Raw genomic sequence first — 6,341 nt, 5'->3', positions numbered from 1 at the left:
GTCATTCACAATAAATAGTTTTTAAAAAAATTCTCTTCTTTTAAATATGAAAACATCTTATTTTTTAAATAATACTTGCAAAAAATTGTATTAAAATCTGGTTTCTAAAGTTATTTTACATATTTAATATCTAATTCTTTTTGTCGTGCTTTTTAAATCTTTTAGGACTTTATTTGTCGTTAGAATCTTTTGGGGTTATTTTTGTCAACGATATATATAAACTTCCGGATACCATTTTAATAATTTATTCTTCATTAAAAGAAAAAACTAAAATGGGAAATAACAAATGTCAAAAACAAAATAAAATAATATCGTCAACCAAATAAAGAATAGTAATATCAAACAAGACAAAACAAAACCCTAATGCCTATGGATCCTTAAAATTGTCATCGTCCTCCTCTTCCTCTTGATCATCCCATTGGTCCTGATGTGGTGACGCTATGGGTGCCGGTGTCTGTATTGGTGCAAGTGCAGATGACGAGGTGGGCCCTCGTCCAACAACAGCGCTGCCACCCACGCGTATCTACTCATAGTAGATCGTCATCTATGGCCACATTCACTGTATGTGCTACAAGTCTTGCCTGAGCTCCTACCTCAGGGATTCTGTCTCCGTATCCCAAGCATCCCACTCTACCTTGCATGCAAGGAGTTCATTCTATCTCTCCTCAGTCAAATGTAGCTGTTATCCCTAATCTTGTAGGCTCTGGGTTAGACTGTGAACTTGCACACGCAAATCTATGTCCTGAGGATTTGTAGGGTTGATGGCCGAGGTAGAAGATGCCCTGAAGGTGAAAGTGTGAAGGCCATTGACAAAGAACGACCACACTTCAAATTTGCGGTTCTTTTGCGACTCAGATGCGGTCTGGCACCACATCGCATCAGGATCCACCATGGATGCGATTGAGGCATTGCCATCCTCCCTACTTTGTTGAGATTGCTGGTTGTGGTCTCAAAGTTCTAGCTTTATAAATCTCAATACATGGCATGTGAATGGTAAGATAACTATAGTTATGATAGTATTTTATTGAATAATTTTAGTCAATTACTCACATAAAAGTCCGCAGACCGCTGATAAGCAAATCCCTCCTTCTCCTTGAGCATATGGATTTTCTTGAAAACCTCCACCATGGCAACAGGATGGTCCAGTAAGTTTGTCTACACACAGTGGACAAGCAGATTAAACGAAGTGATAATTAATTAAAGAAACAAAGATAAAACAAGCTTTACATAATGAAAGAAGTTTTACCATTTTGGTCCTTTTTTTTATAATTGTGGCTGAACCCCCTGTGTACTTTGATGCCTTGGCCGACACCTTGTTAGCCCTATTCGTGGCCTGGCGATGTTTGAAACTCTCATCAGTCTCCCAGTACAAATATATGGCTTTCTTAATGTCGGACCGAAGCCACTGCGTAAGGTGATCCCTTCTCGTACGCACGTCCTGTAACATCTACTGAAGATGCTTAACCATGCGATAGTGGTGGGCCTCATCCCACATTAATTTCTCCTACAAATAGAACTAAAAGGCAAAGTTGATAGTAGTATTACTGCCCACTTATCAAACCTCGCTCTCTGATCTCAGGGGGAACCTCTTTATAACTCAGCCAAGGGTGGTCATACAACAGCTTAATAACGTTTATATACTCCTATGTACAAGCATTATTATCCGATGCAAACCTACGAATGGAGAACTTACACTTAGTAAAAACATACATTAAAACATTTTCACTCTATATTGTATTTATATATGAATTAGAGAAGTTTTTACCTAGTAATGCCATAGAATAAATTGTCATTTTAGTGACCATCTGTGCTACGGGATCTGGCTAGGACCCATGAGAGGAGGCTGGCACTGCTACAGGGTCTGTCACGAGAGGAGGCATAGATGTAGAGGTCTGCTGAAGGGGTGGAGGAGTTGGAGGAGTCCACTCTGACTCATGCTAAAGAGGAGTAACAGCTGCAGGACTCACATAATTAGGGATGGGGATCATGATGAATGACTAGTGATGTGGGCCTGTGCCTATGATGTCATAGGCGTAGTCGATATAGAGGGTGACTGAGTGGTCTCTGAGGTGTGTGTCATCCGCCTTCTATCCCGGCCACGATTCCGACCCCTGCCACTACCTCTGCTTGAATGTCTACTTGAAACCAATGTAATTTGGGTAGAGTTTCGGCTATAATTAGATATCTCCACCAAATACAATTTTAAATTTTTACAAACCAAACATGACTTTAAACAATTTTAACGAAAAATCAGTAGAGTTTTTCCTTAATTCAAAGACCTCCATAAAAAATTTCTCAATTTTCACAAAGAAAACAATTGTAAGCATAAATTAAAACAAATAAACATTCAAGCAAATATCAAATCGTAGCCGTTCTAGTGCGCATTCTCTTGGTTTGGGGATTGAGGAATTAGAATCCTAGAGTCATTAATGTCCAACATTTAATGGTAGTTTTGGGTTATTAGTTGATTTGGTTTTCACTAACCCATAAAACCAAACGATTCTAAAACCATATTCCTTTTGTCCAGCAACAGAGGCAGCCGCAACCATAGCTCCATATTGCTTCTGCAACAACAACAGCAACTCCAAACGCGACATGCAAGGACTGAAACTCAACCTGTACTTAGAGAAGAACCAAGGAATAGAGCAGCTGCAGCTCCGGTGATGATTTTCAACGAGCAGAACAACGGCTGAGAGCATTAGTGGCAACGCAGCCGCTTGTTGTCACACGCAGCAGCGCCACCGTCACCACTCTTCTGGTCAGCCTCAAACAGTAATGGCAGCGGCTCCTGATGGCTCCAGTGGTTGCAACGGCGGTGAAGAAAATCACTACACCATCCTCTCTTCTCCATTGCGTCCTCTCTTTATCTCGTCTGACTCTTCTTGCGGCAGCTCGACAGTGACGCTCCTCACGACTGCGTCTATGGAAGGTTCAGCGGCTTCCTCCGGCGACTTCTCCCGAGCAAAAATGACATCAACGTGAAGAGTTGGAAGATACGAATACTTTAATCGGTTTTGATTTTTTATTAGAATTACGGATTGCAAAAAATCGAAGCCAGAAGTTCAACAGTGCCATAAAAACCTCTCTCCCACCCACGATCCTTTTCTCTCTATTTCCCTCAATAATACGGTGATGAAGATGATGATTAAAGAGGGATTAAGGTGTTTCAGTGTTTAGTTGACATGTGGGGGGTATGTGTCACGGTTTGGAGCTGTTGAGTCAGCGATTCAAGTTATAAATATTTTAAACGGATAACTATGAAGTTGGATATATTAAAACACAAGTAATAATATAAATAGGGATAAATATGTATGAGTTACTAATATAAATGATATTAGTAACATAATAATAAAAGGTATACAATAAAACATTAACAAAGCTAAGTTCACCGAAGAGTATCAATATTTATTCATACCAGCAGATTTTAAACTTAATAATAGTATTAACTAAACTTTATTTTAAATCAAAGCAGGTAATAATAATAATAATAATAATAATAATAATAATAATAATAATAATAATAATAATAATAATAATAATAATAATAATAATAATAATAATAATAATAATTGTATCTTTTTTCAAAATATCTTGTTATAATAAAAAAATTTATATAAAAAAATTAATTTAAAATTTGATAATCATAAAATCAATTTAATTATTCTTAATAAAATAGTTTCTAAAAATAAGGAGTTTTAATTAATAAAATAAATTATAACTTATTTATATTTAGATTTTTTCAAAAATGCGTATAGTTGTAAAACACGCTTCTTTGGATATTTTGGTGGATTACACCAATGGAGGCCCAATATTAAAAAAAAAAGTTCCACAAAAAGTGTACGAGGGAATCATATTTTTATTGATAAAAATCAATGGCATCTTTGTTGATTTTAGTTTGAAAAAAAAAAAACACTTTAAGCGTCTATTTTATGCATTAAATTTAATACTATTTGTCTGATTTTTAACAATAATCTAGATCATCCAAATATATCAATGACAATATAGGATTGATATTTTAAATAATAAATAGATGCAATATTCGTCGATTTTTTAAAAAAATATTTTTGTCCAGCACTTCGTCGATAATGTGACAATAATAGAAAAATATTTAATGTCACCAAAATAATAAACAATTTGACTGTCAATTTTAATATGTTATTTTTAATTGTTTTTTTTTTTAAATTATACCGACAACAAACTGTTAAAAAATATGGATAAAAAATTTAACCGTTCATTTTTAACGTCGAAAATACACTGCTCGTAGTGTTTTTTGCTTCTTATGTTCACACCTTTTAAGAGATAGGTTTGGTTATGTTTATGGTGACTGTTCTTGATGAACCTTGTGTCTAATCTTTCGTGGTTTTAAATATATCACATTCTTTGACTTTTCCTAGGGCAGTTATAATTTTTCTTCCAAATTATGCTTTTTTACATTACTATGTGGGAGGTTCTACATTTTTGCACTTTAATATCTATTATGTTCAGCCTTTTTTCCACCTCATCTTCTATTCTTTTCCAATTTTTTAAGAGTAAGCATGAGTTTCTAAAAGACTATAGACTTTTTTTCAGTACTCTTTCCATATCTATTTTGTTTTGGAAGAAAAATTGATAAATTTTGGATTTTAGGTCTATCACTCTCAATCCGTCCACCATCTTCCAAATATTTTTTTACATTATTGAGTGTATTCACGAGCTGTTGATATTTATGTCTAGCTAATAGAAATACTTTTACTAAACTATTGTTGCATCTTTGTATTTATTTTTTCATCTGTTCATTGTCGTGTATAATTAATGGTTTTTTTTTTTTTTATCATATTTTGAGTTAGTATTTTATGTATGAGAGATTTTTCTCATTGCTGACATTTTGGTGTTTGAGAATGGAACATAATAATACCGATTTAAGGAGCACAATAACAATTTATTCACAATATTATACGGACATTTGCACTACACTTCTTCAAATCCTATGAGAGCCTTTAGCTTGGGTTAAAGGCGAGAGAAAAAATTAATTGTGCTGCTTGAAGCTTTTTTTTTTTTTTCACCAAAATTAATTCCTAATTTTAAATTAAACAAAAAAATAAGCTTTAGAAATAAGATTAACACACACCAAAAGATTAAAAACATAACGATATTTTACATTCACATATTTAATATATTGGTTTCAAATTTTTAATAGCTTTAATTGAAGTGATAATAGTAAAATGTTTATCCAATATTGATTGATATAAAAGTATATTTTTTTTTATCTCAAACGTTTTTGAAAAATTTTAAGAATATTCTTCGTATTTAATTTTGTTTTATTTTTTTAATATTTTAAATATATTTTAATTATATTCTTAGCGGTTTATATCATTAACATCGGAATTTATTTTTATTATGGAAAAGCAATTGGTGTTTTGGGAGAATATTGGAGGCTGGGGTGATTTACCGGGTGGTGGAATACGCAGTCAACACGCAGGGGCGTGGTGAAGCTGCTGCGGACCAACGTGTCACCACCATGCAGGGACGAGGTGAAGCTGGCGGACTAACGTGTCACCACCACGCAGGGGCGTGGTGACGCGGCGACCATGCACGCGTCTGACACCACGCAGGGGCGAAGTGCAGCTGGCGTCGCGGAGTTCCAATGCTCCTTATTCACCTCGGGGGGCGTGCTGCAGGTGCTGGCATGCAGGGGACAGGTTTCCCGGTAAACAGCAAAGCGTGGTGGTGTTCAAACTCTATATAAGGAGCATTATTCCCCTCCATATACAAGACAGAAAGGGTGAGTTTGTGAGAGGGTGAGTTTGTGAGAGAGTTTCGAAAGGGTGTTAGTGAGAGGGAAGAAGGGGGTTGCAGGGGAAGGGTGTTGCTGTTAGTGGATAGGGTGAAAAAATAATAGACAATAAAAAAAAATATTATTTTGTATTTATTTTGAAGAATGGTTCGTAATTATAATGCTCCGGAAGAACATATAATAAATTATTTGGATCATCCTATATATGTAAGTTGATAAATTATATTTTTATTGTATATTTTATCTGTTATTTTTTGTTGTTTAATATGTTAAAAAATAATTTTTTGTTAATTTTACATTAATTTTCTAATATAAAAATACTAAAATAAAATATATATTATATTATACTATACTATACGATATACTAAAAGTTTTTAAAAAAATATCTACGATAAAAATATAAAAATAATACTCTAATAAAATAAAAAATATATATACTGTAAGTAAATAAATATGTATATTTTTAACATATTCAAAAGTTTAACATATAAATGTTAAAGTAATAAATAAATATTAAAAATATATATAAGTTGTTATTTATAATATTAAAATATCAGAAAAAATATTT

Source organism: Arachis hypogaea, chromosome 16 (assembly GCF_003086295.3).
Source record: "Arachis hypogaea cultivar Tifrunner chromosome 16, arahy.Tifrunner.gnm2.J5K5, whole genome shotgun sequence".
Taxonomy (NCBI): domain Eukaryota; kingdom Viridiplantae; phylum Streptophyta; class Magnoliopsida; order Fabales; family Fabaceae; genus Arachis; species Arachis hypogaea.
The sequence above is the reverse complement of the archived record's forward strand: the minus strand, read 5'-3'. Positions refer to the sequence as shown.